General features: G+C 36.7%; 1 non-coding gene across 1 annotated transcript; it reads right to left on the bottom strand.

Annotated features, from left to right (window-relative positions):
• Positions 1–7,757: 7,757 nt before the first annotated feature.
• Positions 7,758–7,864, bottom strand: LOC118344933. Its single transcript, XR_004798661.1, has one exon. It is a non-coding gene; the product is annotated as a small nucleolar RNA R71 (small nucleolar RNA).
• Positions 7,865–22,287: the final 14,423 nt, after the last annotated feature.

A 22,287-nucleotide genomic window follows, 5' to 3' on the forward strand; every position in this document is an offset into this window, starting at 1 on the left:
TTATCATCGTCACTCAAAATCTATGAAAATGAGAGGCTCTTGGAAATATGGGCCGTGATCGTTCCTGCTTGACCCAGTAGACGATGGGGGGAGCAACCCCCACGACCGGAGAGGCCGGTCTGGCAGCCTCCTCCGAGCTCTGAGTTGCAGCAGGAGGAGCTTCGGGTCTCAACCCTTCTCCTTCTTCTTCATCTTCTTATTCCTCATCTTGGTAGATGAATTCTACCCTCACCCCTTCTTGGCTCGAGGCACGGGAGGGGCTTGACTCTGCCTCCCTTAATCCAGACCCCAGGGTCGTTTCGTCTTCGCCAGCGCCTCCATGGCTTATATCTTGGGAAGAAATCTGCCTTGCGACTCAGGGCCCAGCTACCAAACCTACCTGGGGAACCTCGCAGGCCATCTCCTCCCGAAGTGTATCCTTAAAAGAAGTGAATGACTCAAACAGGCTAGGCATGCGAGGCGGGGAGTGCACCAAAGAAGCAAAAAATGTTGCCTTAAGATCGCAAGCATCTAATTCTTCTGCAAAAGGAAGCAACAGGTCTGGAAAAGGTTCAGAGGGAGCTGGCTAAGAGCTCTTCAGAGTAGAGGGCTTAGGATCAAGGCCTGAACTGCTAGGAAATGACATCGTGCTCCTCCATGTCGAAGGAACAGGAATCTCCGCACGTGCGAACTCCTGATCACGAGGCATTTGCAGTCTACTTCCCTGTCCCTCGGCACGATTGATGGAAAGAAAAGAACCCCCAGCCTCACCACTTTGCAGAGGAGAATCGTGGCATACCTTTGGTCGCTTTGCCTAACGACTAGAAGTACTCGAGGTCCGCTTTCGGGGAAAGGGTCGGGCCTGCGGAGGGGGGATGCTACACAAGAAATTCCTCAAGATAGCATACGAGCAGTCAAACGTAGATAAGTAGTTGCAGATGGTCTAGTCAGAAAGGACCAGATCGGTCTGCGACTCGTTAAGGTGGGCCCACACCCAAGCTGTCACCAACTCCAACCGAGCCTCTTCCCTCTAATTGAGGGTAAGTTCCAGGCTCCTCACGGAAGGGGGAAATCCCCAACACGCCTGAATATTGTACTCCTTGTGGGTGGCCTCCCCATCGGGATACTCCCAATCCGGGCCCGACAAAAAAAACTTTCGTGACCACTCCTTTATGCTCCAGTGACGATGCTCGAGCGAGGCGATCTTTTTGCCCAAAGATCGAGCCTGAAACTGACGATGCTTCCCAGTCGGTAGTTAAGGCGATATACATACAAGAACTCCCGCCGTCAAATTTGGGTATTCTTTAGGAGTCTTGCTGAGTATCATCTGAAAGATGATGCAAATGGATATCAGGAGCCGCCATGCATTAGTGTGAAGCTGCGACGGGGCCAGTCTAGGAACCGGATGACAGAACGAGAGTAAGAGAGGAAGAGACCATTGGCAAACATTAGCTAGTAAAGAGCCACCCTCGTCACCATGCCATCAAGATTCACCGTGTGCTCGCCCCACAGTGGGAGGAATCCTATACTTAGAGCGAAATGCCCTTAGGTCATCGTCGGAGACAGAGGAAACTCAGCATTTGCCCCCTAAAATATAGAGGAATGGGATCGACTTCGGGTGCCTCACAGTGGTGGGAAGCAACAGGAAAACGGTGGCTAAGAAAAAATAAGGGATGAGAACACGACGGCTGGAGAGAAAGAGAGTAAGAAATGGTAGAAACATGATAGATGAAGGCAAGAGGAAATGGCGAAGAAGAAAGGAAGTGGGCCTTATATAGTGAAGGCAGGATGGAGAGTACACGGGAAAAGAAGCGACTCTGATAGCAGCAACATCAGCAAGCGCCATGTGGCACATGGTCTCTGAAGCGACGACAGAAATGGAAGGTGTCGTGTCAAGACAATGAGGGGCACGAACCAATGAGGTCCTAGGATAAGGAGGGAAGGGCGGCTAGCACGTTTAATCTATGTCAGGACACGGGACGGCCTCGGGAGAAGGGGAAAGGTGCCCCTTCAACAGTAGTTGGCCTCTGGAACTTGAAGCGATGGAAGCCGAACGGGCGGCAACATAATTAGAAGTATTATGAATTCCCACCATGCACCAGTGATAGGAATTCTCGGGGTACTGTGAGGGAGGGGCCCATCCCAGAAGAGCCCAAGCCCGAAAAGGTCAAGTCACAAAACTCCAGGCCTAAAGAAGAAACCCTCTCGTGGGCTAAAATTCCAAGCTAGAGGACCACATGCCGTGACCGTGACTGCAAACTTACCAGGGAAGGCCTTTTAGCATCGAGCCCGAATATACCAGTGAGATCGTCTCGGGGCTCGACAACCTACCGAGCCCTATCATAGCCGAACAGGACGCCCAGCTGAACGCGGACGGCTGAATGTGCCCGGTCATGGACTCGTCAGACTCAAGGCATGCTACATTCAATGCATGTGTCAGGAGACCCGACATGCAACGGTGCGCCCCACATACGAAGGACGGCTCGCCCACCACTTGACACCCAACCCTGACTGAAAGGTGGCAGCAGGACTGGTCTAGCACGATTGACAAGCCACGATCTCCCTCAGCCACCTTAGCCGCAGACTGACACATTGTGGCAACAAGAAATGAGTGGTAGCAGGTTTGACACCTGACAAGCCACGATCTCCCTAAACAGCAAAACCCAAATCAAGTATAAATAACGGTCATCCCTTCTGCAGGAGGTCTCACTGAAATCTTGATTGTTCTTACTACTCTTCAGAGTTATTCTTATCACTAGAGGATTGTTCACTGACTTTGGTATTGGAGTGACCTCGAACGTCACCGGAGCCCATTCTTCCCCTTAGTTGATGGTAGCATGAGTTTGGTTATCGCGGAAGTGCTCGGGCTGTGAAACACGACATCAACAAATACAATTGTATCAAGAAAACCTATCTGACTAAGTGGTTGTGAAAGGTTTCAAAATTGGTTTCTCTCTTAGAAATGAAACAACTTGCGACAATATTGTTGGTAAAGTTAGTCTACATACAATCCCCAAATGGGGACTGCTCATGCAAGCTCATACAATTATATTTAAAAAATATTTAAAATTACAATAATATCATTTTTAAAATGATATTTTTCCTTTTTTAGCATCATTCATCAATAGGACTACACATGCAGTCCCCCTCTCAGGATTGCAAATAGAATTTCTTTTGGTGGTATTGGTGTCTATATCTCTTTTGTGCAAAAAGCTGCAGCAACTAAAAAATACAATAAACAAACTATCTCCACTCATCTTATCTAATTATTACAACTTTCTCAAACTCTTACACAACATACAATAAACAATTTAGCTTTTTCAAATCTCAAAACAAAAATAATATAAAAAATTTATATTCTAATAATATTTTATTTAATTTTCAACTTTTATCTCATCTTATTTCATTTCATCTGTATAACCAAACCAGACCAACTCAACATCTGATCTGAAGTTGTCGTTTTTATACCCACTTTCTTTGCATCTCTTGTAGCTTTAACTTTCGGATTGTTTTTCTAGCTATAATGGACTAAGTCCAACAACCAACATAGATAGTAGTACTTAATATGATGGTTCATTTCTCTCTTAAACTTCTCACATCTTTCTTTGTACATGAGTTGACAAGTATATCAAACTTCTGATAACACGAGAGAAGTAAAGAAATATATTAATAAAGTTAAAACTATCGGAACAAGTTTAAGTTTTGAAGAAAGAACATGAGAAATGTATCCAGTTTAGAAAAAGAAACCATGAAAATACACAAAGAAAATAAGTACAAATTTAGTAATAAAGATTTGATCCAAGTTGCAATATTAAACCTTTAACCAGCAGGAGAAATATCAATGCCTCAGTCTTATCATGTCTAAGAGTAAGAATATATACGTTTTGATGAACCAAGACAGATTTATATGTCCTCTGCACAGAAAAAGATTGTAGCTCAACATCAAGTTGAGAAAATTTAAATTCCTTAAGACCTGAATCTTTAAGGGACAAAGACCTGAGTACTTAATTTTAAAATTAAAATTAAAAGTGACAATTCAGAAAAACCAAAAAAAAAAAAAAGGACTGATTTTGGGGTCAACAAGGGGCTCACCAAGTTAGAGCTTGGTGATCACGACGTGCACGCTGAAAAAGTTTTCCAAATTGGGGGTCATATGCGTGATTCTAACACTTGTAGTCAAAGTTATGGGTAAAATACTGATATTGTCACTTCTCCTCTCACCTAGCCGAGAAAGAACTCGTTCTTTGCCCAAATCAAACGAATATTGCTTCTTGCCCAAATCCTAGGAATATTTATCTCTTTTCGCCAGTTTTGCACTGGTCTACATTCTCGAGGTAGTCCAATGCTTTTAACGTCGTATTAGTCAGCTAAGCCTCATTGGACTTGGATTCCCCTGCATCAATGTGCAATTCTAAGAGATGTCTCTAAATCAAGAATAAGCTAAGAGAAGATTGCAAAAATGCCTTCTGGAAAGAAATTCATAAATGGTCTTCCTAACTTGTTTGCACACAAATTACAGGAGATCGCTAGGTACACCTGTTATAATAATAGAATATGATAACCTCACATATGGAGATATCATGACTTTTATTAACAAAGAAGGTCTACCTACAGTACCGCCACAAAGAAGACAAAAATAAAGATAGTTTAGAAAATACAGAAAAGACCAAAATAACAGAAAAATATCCAATCAAATGAATTTTATAGAAGAAATTAAAAAAAGAAAATATTACAAAATAAACACAATAAATAAAAGAAAAATAACATGTTACAAGTGTGGAAAAATAGAGCACTACAAATCAGAATCTAAAGTAAAAGATATAATAAATGGCTTACAAATCTCTCCAAAAGATAAAGAAGCATACACAATCTTAGAACTCAAAAGGTTCTACTGAAAACAAAGCAAAAGTAAGATCTCTAAATCTTCAATGGATACTCAAATATTTGAAAGTGAAACTCCAGCAACCGAGCTAGGAGTACAGTACGTTAAGATGTACGGATAATTCTTGCATAATCAAACTAATCATTGTTTTAAGTAGGAAAGACCCTATTCATAAACTGGTGTGTGGTACACACATTGCATACTAATCTGGAATGATTTAATTTGTAAGGATAGTTTATAGATTTGAATCTTGCAAATTAATCAAATTGTACCTGTAAGGGGTTTTTTTCCCCTCTGTCTTAGCGGGTTTGAGAAGGACAACTAAGGGAACAAGAAGCAAAGGCCCAACCCAGAACAAGTAGACTCTTCGGCCCCATCCACGGGTAGACTCCCCTGAACGCAACCTCCATGAGGGAACGTATTGCAGGGGATGAGACTCGCCGACCTGGAAATCCCTTGAATAGTGTACAACCCTTGAGTACCTATCTGCGTAAAAGAGCGGGAAGTAAGGGTGACCCTCGATCCTCTGACATGGAGAAATCGATGGACCATCAAGGACGCCAGTGGGGTGAGGCAAATCGGGGAACCACGCTGCATTAATTGTACCATTACCCCAGCTACACGCCACATTAATGATGCTGTCGCAGAGCCAAGCTGCATTCAAAAACTCTTACAAAATGAACAATATGAAGGACACCAATTCCATGGGAGAAGACACAATATGTCCCTAATAAGTGTTATATTTATGGGGTTTTATCATTCTTTTATTTATGAAAAGTGTCAGTTTTCCTTTAATTCTATTTTATTTCTATATATTTTTCTTTATTTTCTTGGATTTGAAGGAATGAGAAGATTTAGTACAAAAACAGAGCATTTTGATACAAAAGAAGAAACTATGGATCCAGACCAACGAGTGGTAATGAGATCAGAAGAGAGCCGACGAGACTTGGGCAAGGAGCCTTATCCGGTGGGCAGCAAATATATTTTTCTCCCCCAAAAGGCGAGAAGACTTTCCTCTCGGTAGGTGAGGAGAATCAATTGCGACCGGAATTGGCGACAAGAGATAGGTGATGAGCGATATAATTTACTTCCTAGGCGCAAAGACTTGGAGCAAGGCTCTGGGCGACTAGTCTAAACGACCAACTTAAAAGACCAACTTAAAAAAAATCTTCGGCAACAACGAGACAAAAGACGAGCAACTTTACTGCTCGGTAGGTTGGCGAGAGGGTTCTATCGTCCTGATTGGGAGTCTTTCCAAGCCCGTTCGTTTGTAACCTCCACGCCAGTTATATTCAGCACACGTCATCTACTCGGTGGGATAATTCTATTTCCGGATTTAAATTTTGACAGCTATTTAATTCTGGCTTGTAATATGGGGCCCGAAGTCTAAATCTAAGTTTGAGAGTCTGAGTTTTAGAGTTCCTTAATTTATTCTTCAAGTGTTCTTTCAAGGAGGCGGAACTGGCAGAGTAGAGGTGAGAGCCGCATGCTTCATCAACCGACTCGAACGAAGAACATCAGTTTTATTGTTCTTATTTTTAATTTCATTATGAACTAATTTTATTTTCTAGAGCCTTAATGTAGCCTAGTAGTGAACATACAATTTATATTCTAAGTTATTTTATTTTCAATATTTCCATGATTGAATGTTTATTCCTTGTTCTTAAAGTTTGCAATTTTCAAACTAACTATTGTTTGATCTATTGAATCACAGTGAGACCAAGAGGTGATTTGTGATTAAGGTCTCACTGTGATTAAAGCTCTACAATTAAGCACCATTAGTTGAGATAAAGTAAAGATACTTTACCGAGATTAGTGTGATTTAAAAAAAAATCAAAGAATTTAATGAGTCTCTAATTAGTTAAATTCACATAGAGATATGGAATTATTAGTTTGAGATATTTTTGGTCTTGTTCGAGAGAAAATATTGAAGAGTTAAGGAATTTTTATCATCAACTTTGGATAATTGAAATTCTATAACAAGGAAGAATAAATTGTGTGAGATTTGCTAGGTGAAATCAAACGCTCTAGATCATCTATTCTTATTATCTTTAAAATCTTAATTTTAATGCTATTTTCTTCAATTTAATTTAGATAATCCATTCTTCAAATTTTAGTTTTCCAAATAGTAATTAATTTAGTCAATTTCAATACTCAATAGCATAATTATTCCCTGTGGGTTAGATATTCGTTTTCTTTAAAACATTTTAGTACTTGTTACGATTTTGTGCACTTGTAGATATATTTTCAACACAACAAATTTTTGGCGCCATTGCCGGGGAATAGTTATTTGTTATTGATATTGATACTAGCTAGATTTTTACTACTTTGCATTTTATTTTATTTTAAAAAAAAAAATTAATTAGATCTCCGTTTAGTTTTCTTCTCAAGAATCAGAAGTGCATGCCGCGATCGAAATCATTAAAGCGTATACCTTTCGATCCTGAGATTGAAAGAACCTTACGTTCGATCAATAAAGAGAATAAGAAAGAGGTCGCCGCCTCCAAATTTAATATGGCCGACTAGAAGCACAAGGCGTTAAGAGACTATGCGATGCCCTCGGTCAATGGGGCAACATCTAGTATAAGGCAACAAGCTATACAATCCAATAACTTCGAGATCAAGCTGGCCATCATTCAAATGATTCAACAAACTGTCCAGTTTGGGGGCCTTTCACAAGAGGATCCTAATGTCCATACTGTAAATTTTCTGAAAATTTGTGATACTTTTAAACACAACAGAATGACCAATGATGCAATCCGATTGAGACTTTTTCCTTTCTCACTTAGGGAAAAGCAAAAGCTTGGTTGAACTCTTTGCCACCCGCATCATCACCACTTGAGAGGAGTTAGCACAAAAAGTTTTAGCAAAATATTTCCCTCCGGCCAAGACAGCGAAGTTAAGGAATGATATCACTACATTCACCCAACTTAAGGGTGAATCATTATATGAGGCATGGGAGAGAGACAAGGATTTATTGCACAAGTGTCCACATCACGACCTCCCTGCCTAGCTTCAAGGACAGACATTTTACAATGGGCTGGGACCCACAAATCAATCTATGGTTGATGTGGCCGCCGCAGGAGCATTAATGAGTAAGACCCATGAAGCCGCATATGGACTTCTGGAAGAATTGGCATCCAACAACTATCAATGGTCCGCAGAGAGAGTAATGTCAAGAAAGACGGCTGGAGTCTTTGAACTTGATTATATTACTATATTGGCAGCACAGATGGCAAATCTATCACAAAAATTAGGTAAGATGAACGTTAATGCTATTCAAACTAATGTTGTTTGTGATCATTGCGCAGGAAATCATGCAAGTGTAGATTGCCAAGTGGGGAATCCTTTTGTCTAACCGAGTCATGAACAAGTGCATTACGTGTCCAATTTCCAACGTCAAAATAATTTTTATTCAAAAACGTTTAATCCCAGATGGAGAAATCAACCTAACTTTTTATGGAGCAATAATCAAGGGACAGCTAGACCACCTCAACAGTTTCCACAACAAGAGAAGAAGCCGACACTTGAGGATATGTGCATGCAGTGCATGCAAAAGACTGATATGGTGATCCAAAACAACTCAGCTTCAATCCGCAATCTTGAGGTGCAAATCAGTCAGCTCTCAAACATGCTTACCTAGAGGATAGCAGAGACTTTACCAAGCAACACTGTGACAAATCTGAAGGAGCATGTCAAAACCATAACGTTGAGAAGTGGGCGGACATATGATCAGCCACAAACAGTAAGTACCGAGCGAGATGCAGAAGCTGCAGAAAATGTGGAGTCCGAGAACAAGGAAACAAGTACAAGGTGAAAGAAACCGATCGAGAGGCGACCAACTAGAAAGTTGAAATGACTAAGGAGAATACAGGGCCTACAAAACCCAAGAAATCTAGGGAGTTTACTTCTAAAACTTATTGTCCTTCAATTTATGATCTATCATTTCATTTTTCGCAAAAATTAAAAAAAAATAAGATTGATAATCAGTTCTCTAAATTTCTGAGTATATATAAGCAACTGCATATTAATATTCCTCTCATTGAAGCTTTAGAGCAAATACCTAAATATGCAAAATTTTTTAAGGATATATTATCAGACAAGCAAAAGTTGGAGGGACATGAGACTATAATGCTGACCGAGGAGAGCAGCGCAATTTTACAAAAGAAGATGCCGCCTAAGTTGAAAGATTCGTGGAGTTTCACGATCCCTTGCACAATAGGAAATTCCTATTTTGATAAAGTTTTATGCAACTTAGGGGCAAATATTAATCTAATGCATCTCTCGGTTTTTAGAAAACTAGGTCTTGAAGAAGCAAAGTCGACCACCATCTCTCTACAGTTGGCGAACAGGTCTATTAAATAAGCAAGGGGACTCATTGAGGACGTACTGGTGAAAGTTGATAAATTTATCTTCCCAGCTGACTTCATTGTGCTTGATATGGAGGAGGACTAGGAGATCCTTTTGATACTGGGCCGACCTTCGCTAACAACGGGGATACCTTTAATTGATGTCCAGTAAAGACCGTTTTGAGGGTTGACGAAGAGGAGGTCACTTTCGACATATTTAAATCTATGGAATTCCCTACCAAGGTACATTCTTGTTTTCAGATAAGTGACGGAGACCTGGTCAAGGCCGACAAGACTTGAATTTCCAAAGCTACCATTTGAGGTATGTCTTACTCACTCTACATCTATTGAATATGAAAACGAAGAGGTTAGGGAGTGTGAGAGATATTTGGAAGCTACAACATCTCTTTCTCCATCAATAAAGCCGAAAGTGGAAGCTCTGAACTCATCTAAGCCGAAGTTGCCAAGTAAGGAACCACCCAAGCTTGAACTCAAACCACTTCCATCAAATTTAAGGTACGTTTACTTAGACCAAGAATCTACTTTTCTAGTTATTATTAACAGTTCCTTGAGTGATGTAGAGGAAGAGAAGTTGCTGAGAGTCTTGCAAGAACACAAAATGGCCTTGGGTTCGACCATCTCGAACATCAAAGGAATTAGTCCTTCAATTTGCATGCACAAGATTTTAATGGAAGATAATTTTAAACTAATTGTCCAACCCCAGAGGAGATTAAATCCATCAATGCAAGAAGTGGTGCAGAAAGAGGTATTGAAACTTTTAGATGCTAGGATCATTTATCCAATCTTAGATAGTGCATGGGTAAATCCAGTGCAAGTCGTCCCAAAGAAAGGAGGGATAACCGTGATGAAGAATGACAACAATGAACTCATACTGACGAGGACGGTCACGGGATGACGAGTATGCATAGACTATCGAAGACTGAATGATGCAACTTGAAAAGGCCATTTTCCCCTACCTTTTATTAATCAAATGCTGGAAAGACTTGCCAGTCATGCTTACTACAATTTTCTAGATGGATATCCCAGTTACAATCAAATAGCCATTGCACCTGAGGATCAAGAGAAGACCACTTTCACCTGTCGTTATGGCACTTTTGCATATATGTGCAAGCTTTTTGGTCTTTGCAATGCCAGCCACTTTCCAAAGATGCATTATGTCCATCTTATTAGACATGGTGGAAATGTTTTTAGAAGTCTTTATGGATGACTTCTTGGTTTTTGGTCACTCTTTTGATAATTGTTTAATGAATTTATCTTTGGTTTTGTAGAGATGCAAGGAGGCAAATCTTGTTTTAAATTGGAAAAAATTTCACTTCATGGTCGAGGAGGAAATAGTGCCACCACATTTCCTTCAAGGAAATTGAGGTCGACTGAGCAAAGATAGAAGTGATTGACAAACTCCCACCACTGACCAGTGTGAAGGGCATGAGGAGCTTCTTAGGTCACATCGGGTTCTATCATCGGTTTATCAAGGATTTTCCCAAATTACTAAACCTCTCTGCAATCTGTTGATTAAAGATACTTAGTTTGAATTTTCTGATGAATGCTTGCATGCTTTTAAAACATTGAAGACAAATTTAGTTTCAGCACCTATCATTGTATCACTGGATTGGAATCTACCTTTTGAATTAATGTGTGATGCTAGTGATTATGTTATAGGGATTGCTTTGGGGCAGAGAAAAGATAAAAATTTCATGTTATTTATTATGCAAGTCGGACCTTAATAGAAGCTCAACTTAATTATGCTACTACTAAAAAAGAATTGTTAGCAGTTGTGTTTGCCTTTGACAAATTTCATTCTTATTTGATAGGTTCAAAGATGATCATCTACACTGATCACTCAGCTCTTAAATACTTGTTGTCGAAGAGGGATGTCAAACCAAGACTGTTAAGATGGATTATGCTATTACAGGAGTTTGATTCGAAAATAAAAGATAAGAAAGGTACCGAGGATGTAGTGGTCGACCACTTATCTCGTCTTGAGCTTAAAGAGGCGGTTGGTGAGAAGAAATCCCCAATTAATGAGACCTTCCCATACGAGCAATTAATGGCTATACAAGTTTTTCCATGGTATGCTGACATGGTAAATTATTTGGTGTCCAGAATTTTACTGGCCGAAATGACATATCAACAAAAGAAGAAGTTCTTCTCCAACTTGAAATATTATTTTTGGGAGGAACCTTTTCTATACCAGCATTTTGCAGACTAGATAATCAAGAGATGTGTGCCCGAGGAGGATATGGCTAGCATACTCAAACATTGCCACTCATTGGAAGTGGCGGCCACTTTGGTAGCAAAAACAACAACGAAAGTTTTACAATGCGGCTTTTATTGGCCAAATATTTTTAAAAACTCTTTTAATTTTGTTAATTTATGTGATCATTGTCAAAGGGCTGACAACATTTCTAGGAAACATGAGATACCTTTAAACAATATTATAGTGATTGAATTATTTGATGTTTGGGGTATAGATTTCATGGGTTCTTTTCCATCCTCATATTCTAACAAATTTATTTTGGTTGCTGTAGATTATGTCTCCAATGATGCGAGGGTCGTAGTGAATTTCCTGCAGAATAACATATTTTTCCAATTCGGCATGCCGAGGGCCATAATCAATGATGACGGGAAGCATTTTTACAATCGCCAATTTGAAGCGCTACTAACTAAATATGGCGTTACCCATCACATGGCGACACCATACCATCTTCAAAAAAGAGACAGGTCGAGGTGTCTAATCGGGAGCTGGTGGGTATAACTTTATTTCTGCTATAGAACACTCTGCTGGTTGTTTTATTAACTTATACATTATTATAAGGGCTAGGTATTGCTAGTGTAAGTGGGATTGATGTAATTCTTGAATTACATCAATTATTTAGTCTTAATTTCGAAGTAGAAGAAGTGTATTTTCCATATTGATACTCATTGTTGTAGATATTTGGTTGGTAATTAAAACATTTATATGGTCCATTAACAGTTAAGTGGCAAGCTTGACAGTTTAGATTATGATTGATATTTTGCTCTTAAACATATTCTTATAGATCTCTCGATTTGGTATCCTTCTTGTATTGTTATATGTTTTTGGTAGTCTTCTATCTGCATTTTCTTGGCAGACTGCTATATATGCATTCGAGTTCACTCATTAGTAGCCTAGCTAGCCTGCACCTCTTTTTCTCGCCACAGCTAGCAAGCGTGTATTCAGGCTCAACATGATTTTGATGATCTAATTTCTTTGTCAAAATTAGTACTACGTACTCCTCAGAAGACTTGAAATTTCTCCAACACTTTCAAAAAATACAAGTCAGAATCAATATTTTTGTACCATGCATGTGGTTGTTATTGAGGTATAAAGATCACATGAAAATACAATTGACTTTTCAAAAATATTGGATCGAAGCTAATTAACTTTATAATAAATATATATATATATATATATATATATATATATATATATGTTTATCTTCAGTTTGTTCTAAGGTGGACTAGTCTAGTGTCGGTTTCGTATTATCAATATTAATAAAATTATTCTGGCTCATGACTTTTCAAGTTATTGCATGGTCGTCATGCTGATCCCTCTTATGCAATTAATTGGATATATATATATATATATATATATAAATATATATTGTGGATAATTTTTAGAAAGTGATAAAATTTCATGGCATATTCAAACTAAGCCGGCAGCTTGGTCAAAACTCAAAAGCCCTAACATCCGCAGGAAATCTTACATGACTACATTGAATCTACTGCACAGTGCTTTTTGAATCTTCTGCACAGTGAACTTGGGTCATTATAGCTTACATCACTACATTGATTTTGTGTTTTGAAAAAGTGTAAAATATGAAGAAAATTATGGTACCGACAGATTTGTTTAATTAGCCAAGCTTGTTTGATATTTGTTGTCATTGTTGGTTCTTATTATATTTGTTGAAGCATGTACATTATTTTTTATGTTTAAAATAGATGGAATATAGTTTTAGTGGTAGTGTCGGTGGATCAGCTTCTATTTCATTGGACATGGAGGAAAATACTAGTCTTTTAGTGCCTTCCTATATGAATACCCAAAACCTCACAACATCTCTTCCTCCAAAGTCAAAAAGAGCTAAGAAGGCTACGAACCAATATCTTGTATGAGATCATTTTACAAGAGTTGAACCTGTTGATCTCATTGCACCTAAAGCTCGATACAATTATTGCTTTAAGATTTATGGATGCCATTATAAAAATAGTACTTCATCAATGTCACACCACCTAAGATATGTTTGTCCAAACTCTCCGACTAGAGAGAATAAAAATCTTGGGAATGATAAATCACCATCACACACTGAAATTAGAATAGATGGTAAATGATCTAGTCCTCAAGTGTTATGACAATATGATCGTGAAAAATTAAAGGCGATGATTTCCAATTTATTTATCTAGTGTGAATTGTCATTCAAGGTTATAGAGCATCCGGCATTTATTAAACATTTGGGTTATTTAGAGTCTAGACACACCTTGCCATCCCAAACCACATTCCAAAAAGAGTGTATTGGTTTATACAAGAAGGAGAAGCAAAGGTTGAAGGTATTGTTGAGTAGTCGAAGAGTTTGTTTGACCACTGATATATGGATATCGGTGCAAAACAAGAACTATATTTGTGTTACATGACATTATATTGATCAAAGTTGGGTATTACACAAGAAAATTATAATATTTTTTAAGATTCCGAATCATAGGGGTGAGACCATTGCTTGGATGTTAGAGGTTTGCTTGGCGGATTGGGAGATTAACCGCCTTTGTACGATCACCATGGATAATACCTTCTCTAATGATGTTGTTATTGATCATGTGAGTAGGAATATAAGAGATAATGAGTTCACAATTTTGGGAGGCGAGTTCATACATGTGCAATGTGCTGCACATATTTTAAACCTCATTGTATGTGATGGTTTAAAAATTATTCATGATACTGTAAATAAGATTAGAGAAGTAATAAGATTTGTGAGGTCCTTACTGGCAAGCCTTGATATGTTTAAAACATGTGCAAATGAGCTTAATATTGTATGTGGAAAAATGGTTTGTCTAGATGTTCCTACTAGAAGGAACTCAACATACCTAATGCTTAGTATTGCTGAAAAATACAAAATAGCTTTTGTGCTAATGGGAGTGAAGGAGTCACAATTTTTGGTGCCTCCATTTGAAGATTGGTGAATTGCTCGTATATTTATTAAGTTTCTAAAATTTTTTTATGACGCCACTTTGAAAATCTCTGGCTCATTGTATGTGACCTCCAATATGTTATTTCAACAAATTTGTACAATTGAGAACACTTTGAACAACATGGGTCAAAGTGAGGATGATATGTTGATGAGAATGGCTTCTATTATGAAACATAAGTTTAATAAATATTGGGGGAACACGGATTGGATAAACATGATTGTTTATGTAGCTTTTATCCTTGATCCTCGATATAAGATTACAGCCTTGTCATATTGGTTAAAAAGGAGCAAAGGGGATGAATGCGGAGATAGAATTGAGGCCAAAATAAGATGGCTTATGAATCGTTTGATTGAGCAATACCACAAGTTTTATGGGCTAGGCAGTGGAAGATCAAATATGGCCCATAGAAGGTCCTCAAGTATTATTGGTGATGACCTGGACTGTGAAGATTTTTATACAGCTCTAGAGCAATATCTTGAGAAGCAAAACAGTTCAGTACTTAACTCGGACATGGATAGGTATTTGTCGGATGTGATTGAACCAAAAATACCTGAGTTTCATATTTTGGATTGGTGGAACAAGAACTCATTTAGATATCTCTTCCTTGCGGAGATCGCATGTGATGTATTAGGCATCCATATTTCCACCGTCGCATCCGAATCCGCATTCAGCACCGGTGGACGTGTAATAGTCCAAGCACTAATTTGCACGCAAAATTGATTTACTTGTGAACCACTTAGTTCTTAGGAGGTCGAGGAGCATATAGAACGCGTTGACATCGAAGGTAAACACTTTTATTTGTTAAGTTTGATTTTTTATTATTAATTTATCCATTTAACTTAATCTCTACATTTTTTTCTGCTTAAAGTAACCCTCTTCTTTCAATTTCAGCAACTTAAGCAACTTCAACTTAACCCTCTTCTTAAGGTTCCCTTTATTTCTGTCATAATTCATTGTAATACTCTGTTTGTTTGGTTTATATTATTTTTCCTTCTATATCAAAATTTCATTATCTTGTAGATTCTCTAGGATGAGCAAGAAGAAGCAGCAATTAATGCAGAGAGTAATGATGGTTTGTTCTGATTTCTGCTATCTTTGACATATAATGATGAGTTTATAACGATGAGTTTATAATGATGAGTTTATCTTGTTTCTATTTTTTTCTTGGAGCTGATTGAATTTGCCTCGTGATGTATATGGTGAACACCCCTTGTACTTGGGCTTGCAGAATCTATGTATGAGTACGGGAGTGGAAATGACAAAAAGGCATTAGAATTGCTTGGTCCAGATTTTGATGCCAATAACTGCAAGGTATGATCATATAGGACAGATCTTGAGCTCCAAACTTCTGATTTCCTTTATGAAAATTCAACTAGAAGTGACTGAAGACAATTGGTCTCAGCCTAGTCTTTTGTTTCAACTTTTTGATGCTCCACTCAGATTGCAAGAAGTTAATTAAAGAAAAATGATTTTTAAGTGCAAGTTGGAATGGTTGCTGTTGTAATGTACTCAAATTTGCAATCTTCTCATCATTTGAGACCTTGATATATAATATCAATGTAATTCAGCCAGAAATATTAGTTGTGATGCTATTAAGACTTGATACATCATTCATTAGCTCAATTTAAGAAATTTTATATTTAATGGGTTGAACCTTCACCCTAATTGAAGCCTGGTTGATAATATACTATGATTGGGTCATTTTTAAATTTGACTTTGATTATAAAATATAGACAAGCATCTTATGTCAAACTTATTTGTTGCAGTTGAGCATTGGGAAATAGTGGAAGGAGCTTCTCGATTACAACGAAACAATAGGATTTATAATCCATGTAAGGATGTTATTTTTGGAGCACTGATGCTATCAGCATTTTTTTTAAATTTCGCCACCCATTTTTTTTTTAAATTCCTGTGGTTTCCATTCCAGATTGCTATTAGCACTGATGTCATATTCAATATGTGAAGACTAATGCATTTTGATCTTTGTAAATTTATGTTTTAGTTTAATTAGTTGTGATGTATTATTATTTCTTTTTTTCTTTGTAAATTTATGTTTTACTTTAATTAGTTGTGATATATTATTATTTTCTTTGTTCTTTGTAAATTTATGTTTTACTTTAATTAGTTGTGATATATTATTATTTATTTTATTTTTTGTAAATTTATGTTTTGCATTGTGATGTAACAACAATATTATTTATTTTGCATTTTTTGTTAATTGATTTTTTTTTTTTATAAAAATCTTTTAAAAAGTGTTTAAATTATTTTCTTAAAACAATTTGGGCAATTTAAGCATATCAATTTTTTTAAAAAAAAAACAAGTGATATACAAACATTTTTTTAAGTTTTAACGTATTTTAAAAAAATAAAATAAAATAAAAACCGTATTTATCCGGTTATAACTCGGATTAAATCTAGTTGTAATCCAGTTATCCGTCAGGATTAAATCTAGATTAATTCGGGCGGATAATCGCCCGGATTTTAACATCCGGATCCGGTTTCGGTTATGGTTGGATATCCAGATCCAGATCCAGATCCGGAAGAACACCCCTAATGTATGTATCTCTTTCATATAACATTTATTGAACAAGAAATTTATTCGAATAACATTTAATAATGCCTGAAAATTTTGTTAAGACAGATATAAATATTGTAGAGTCCATTTAATAAATTTGTCTCTCCCACCCCAAGCCCGGGAGCTCAATTCATGAAAGCCAATTTACAAGCCGTGTCCAATTATAATGCCAGGCTCCTCCTTTCTCCCTCTTATATATTCCCATTAAATTCAAAAAATTCGAATTTTTTATTTAACTTGAAAAATTCAGATGCACAACGCCACTATAAACCGAAGATCAGCAGCGACTTTCACTATTAGTTTACAAACAATGAATCCCTGATTAAAAAGATGTGACAAATTATGAAAGAAAGGTTTTTTCATTACACCCAGAGAGAGAGTAATGCTAGATAGAATCATCTATTGTGCAAGTTCAAAAAAGTAGAGTCCACCATTAAAAAATTAGATTTTTCATATAAATTCTATATTTACCTAATTTGTTTAAAAAGAGCGCCGTGTCCACTCTATGACTGCAAATATTATTTCTCAACAATTTATATGTTGTAGCGTGTTTTAAGCCATTCTACTTTCAAGTGAATATAGAGCTAGAATACACTATCTACACTACTAATGTGCCAATATTTGGTTTGCAATATGCAAAATTATCAATTCATCTACTAAATCAATTCATGTCATTTCAATAAAATAGAGATATCATTCCTACCAATTTAAAAATTAATTTTTTTATTATTTTGAAATAATTTAAGAATTTGACAGACAATTGCTAGAAATTAATACAGATACAACCCTTTACGGGACGTTATTTTAAATATACGGCATTTTTATAAAATAAAAAAATGATACTCCTATGACTATTTTAAATCTTATATTTTAGAAATACACTCCATTTAAACATAATTATATATCAATTACGATAAATAATATTTTGGATAATTTTCCGTAATACATTATTACACAAAAAAAATTGAGATATTAAATTTCCATAACCTTCTATTAAAATTTAGGAAAAATAATTGTCGTAGTCCATATGTTTGATTATTTTTAAAACTCATCCTTGGAATGAAAAAAGTTTCACAACGATCCTTGAGATGATACTCACACAACAAATGGCTCTTCCATTCAAATTCCGTTGATAATCAATGAAAACAGTTGAAGTCCCATGTTAAGAGCAATTAAAGACTGACACGTTTCACATATGCATGGTCAGTTTTTCAAGAATTAAAAAACAGTTTTCCTAGGTATAGGCCGTTGTGTGCACCAACAGCGTACCAAGTGATTAGGTGGACTGTTTTGTTAGATGTCATTAAAAAAAATAATGAAAAAAAGATCGAAAAACATAGAGAGTAGAAAGAAGAAGACGACTTCGGCTTCATCTTCCTTTCTCAACGCAACGCGCGCAGGCTACTCAATCTTCAGATCCCTTCATCTCTCCCAAATCTCTTCCTCTAATCTTTGGCCGAGACTCTATGGAGAACTATTGTTCATTATCAAATCAAACAGTGAGTGAGAGAATGGCCAAAGAACTAATAGATTTGAACTGGATACTCTCATAGGCCTGACAATTTGAAAGCTACACATTACGGGTTAATATCTCATATGGGAAAAAAAAGTGGTTAAACACCTCTGATGTTTGGAGTAAGAAAAAAATTACACACAATCCTGTTTATACGGGAATTTTAACGGTAAATCGTGCATCTATGATTACTTTCCCATTTATAGCAGACTTTTGCTCTTTGTAACCATGTTTTGTATTTCTTTACGATGGTAATTAAAAGACATGGTACATATAAATTGATGAAAAGGAAGGAATAGCTAGGGGAAGAGGGGGCTTCTCAGAGTGCAAGATCTTCGTATACCCACCCATCTCAGAGTTAGGACTGTCCTTAAAGTTCTTGAACCAGTAGTACATGACCCTGCACTGTCAGGTGTTGTAGACGGACTCCCGAGACTTTTTGAACCAGCCTCACCTCTTGATCTGTCCACTGGCATCTTGATGATGGAGTCGATAGATATTCTCGGTGAAGAGGAGCAAAATTGCACAGGGACTTTAAGCTTGAAAGGTTGATGCATGAAACCGCCTTCAAGTTCAAGTGCAGTTTTCCCATAGAATTTCATCTCCTCCCTCTTCAACACGCACCGTTTCGTTAATCTAGCTGCATTCCATGTCATCTTTCGTGCTTGGTTGGTGTGCGAAACCACCTTCAACTAGAGATTCCATTAAAAAATGGCTAGTCAAAATGCCTCATGTACGTTGTCTAACTTTTTCAAAAATTTTTAAAAATGTCTAGTCAACATGCCATATCAATAAAAAAAATTATTAATATAAGAAAATTAAAAAATTAAAAAAAGGACTAAAATTAGGAAACCATAAAAAGGAATTAAAAACGAAACAAGAAATCAATAATCAAGATTTTTTAAATTAAAATAATAATAACAACCGACAAAACTTAATTAGATTTATGATAAATAATATTTGCAATCCTAGTTTGTGCAAATCTTATTCATTCCTTTTAAAAAATGTGGATAAATTTAAAATCTACAAGAAAAATCTATTTTTTAATAGTAAATTTCACTATTTTTCAAAAGAAATAAACTTCTACATTTTAAAATTGTATCTTTCATAATAGCATTACTCTAGATTTATTAGGATAATTATTTCTTTTAATGGGTTAAAGAAAGTATATTGTAATTGTTTAGTAGTTTGGAGGCGCATTTACCAAAAGAGCAATGCTACTCTACTGCCTGAGTAGCACCACTCATTGTTACAGCTAGTTGCTTTTGTAACTTTTTTTTTTAATTTTTCTATTCATATTTTTTAATATATTTAAATATTTTTTTTTATAAAAAATATATCAATACACTTAAACTCACTTCCTTAATCATTAAGTAAAAATAAAAAATAAAAATAAATTTTTTTTCCCGAGCTGTCAAGTAGAGTGGTAAGAAATGGTGGGCATAACAACTTTTTTGTTACCAAAATCTATAATTTGGAAGAGCAGTGCTACACCCACATGCAGCTAACGACGTCCCGATAAGAGCAAATTTATTTTTATTCATTTTTTTATACACTTAAACTTTTAAAATAATTCACATCATTAACACATCCTTATCTACCACTCAGTTCTCGAAAGGGGTGTTTCCTTCTAAATACTTAGGGGTTCCAATTGTATCAGGAAGATTGAAGTCCTTACATTTCCAGGATATTGTTCAAAGAATTCGTAACCGGGTTGAAGGTTGGAAAATAAAATTCATTTCCGCTGGGGCGAGATTGATTCTTTTAAAACAAGTATTGTCGAGTATGCCAATACATCTTCTTTCAATGCTGAATGTTTCCAAAATGTATATCCAGATTAATAAGATCTTGAGTACATTTTTCTGGGGTTTGGTTAATAGGAATCCTAAGAAAAAGTGGGTTAAATGGGAGAAGCTTTGTAGTCCTGTGGATGAGGGAGGGCTTGGGTTGAGGAAGTTAAGTGATGTTCAAAGGTCTTTACATTCTAAATTTTCCTGGAACCTTCTATGCTCTGACTCTATTTGGCAAAAGTATTTTTCTGCAAAATATATGCATGGTGTGCATCAGTTGGATATTAACGTAACTAGAGGAACCCGTTTCTGGAAGTCTGTAGCTAAGGAACTGCCATTTGTTCTCTTGCATTCTAAGTGGAGAATTCGTGAGGGGAATATTTATTTTTGGAAGGACAAGTGGATGATTTATGGTCATTTAAGGGAGAGTTGTACGATTGTGGGTGATTTGAATCTAAAAGTGAATCAGGTTATGTTGAATAATAGCTGGGATATGAATTCTTTGGAACAATTAGTAGGGTCTGGTAAAGCTGCAGAAATTACTAATGAAATTAAGGGTCAAAGGTTAGGTGAAGATAAGCTCATCTAGATGGGTAGTTCAGATGGTTCTTTCACGTCCAGGAGTGCCTAGAGTCTTGTTCGAGAAAGCAACAATAAATATTAATGGACGGATTGGATATGGAATGTTGCTATTCCTAAAAAAATTTCTATGTTTATGTGAAAGGCCATGAATTTTTGTCTGAGTGTGGATGACCGAATAAGGAAGCTGGGAGTGCCTTTAGTGTCCAAGTGTGAGAGTTGTCAACAAGGTGTTGTAGAGGAGATTGATCATGTGTTGTATAGTGGGTACATGGCGGCCGTCATTTGGAAATTCAGTTCCAATATGTTGGGTATTCCGTTTGTCCCAAATCGGTCTTGGAAAGCAACAGTGGAGGCTTGGTTTCGGAGAGCATCAAAATCATCACAATATGGTACGCTAATCGGATTTGTTCCGGTGATAATTTCCTGGAATTTATGGAGGTGGAGATGTAAAGCTAGAATGTAAGGTAAGAAAGAAAAGGTACATGTTTTATGGAGATAGGTTAAATATTGAATTCAATTGGGTTGGTATTAAAATCAATAAGGCTTCTCGTTTAGTGGATAATGATTTTAAGGTGTTAAATTCTTTGAATTTACCTTTTATTGCAAGAAAGAATGAAGTTTTGAAGGTAGTTAGATGGGAAAAGCCAAAGAGAGGGTGGCTTAAAATGTGGATGGTAGTAGCCGAAATAATCCGGGATTGTTGGGTGCAGGAGGAGTTGTCAGGAATGAATTCGGGTCTGTGGTATATGCTTTTTCCAAGTCATATGGGCATGTGAGTAATAATCTTGCGGAAGTTATGACTTTTTGGTCAAGTCTTAAATATTGTAAGCAATGGGGGTTTAATAATCTTGTGATTGAGATGGATTCTTTAATTGTAGTGAATTGGATTAAGAATGAAAGATGTACTCTTTGGTATTTAGAAGATTTTTGAGAAGAAATAGTTGGAATATTGGGAGAGATAAATTTTTATGTCTGTCATATATATCGGGAAGGAAACATGGCTGTCGATTTTTTGGCACATCTAGGAAGTAGTGGTGTTTTACATGTATGGGTAGGTCAAACGGAGCTTCCACATTTGCTGAAAGGGATCATCAGAACAGATGCATGTGATCTACCTCAGATTCGAAAGTGTGAAATGTAAATTTAGAATATTTGGTAGTGTAATTTATTTTTTTCTTTTGAGTACTTGGAGTTTTTTTTCGTTTTTATTTTTTCAATTGTTTTTGTAAAAACCAAGTACTGTGATCGTTACCACGGTTTTCCTCCGCCACAAGTGAAGGCTCATTAATAAATTCGGGCAGAAGTCATTATTGGACATGTGACTTCCTTCTCTTTCATTAAAAAAATAAAAATAAATAACACATCCTTAATCACTAAGGGTTAGTTTGGTTACATAA

The sequence above is a fragment of the Juglans regia genome, chromosome 16 (assembly GCF_001411555.2).
Source record: "Juglans regia cultivar Chandler chromosome 16, Walnut 2.0, whole genome shotgun sequence".
NCBI classification, from domain to species: Eukaryota; Viridiplantae; Streptophyta; class Magnoliopsida; order Fagales; family Juglandaceae; genus Juglans; species Juglans regia.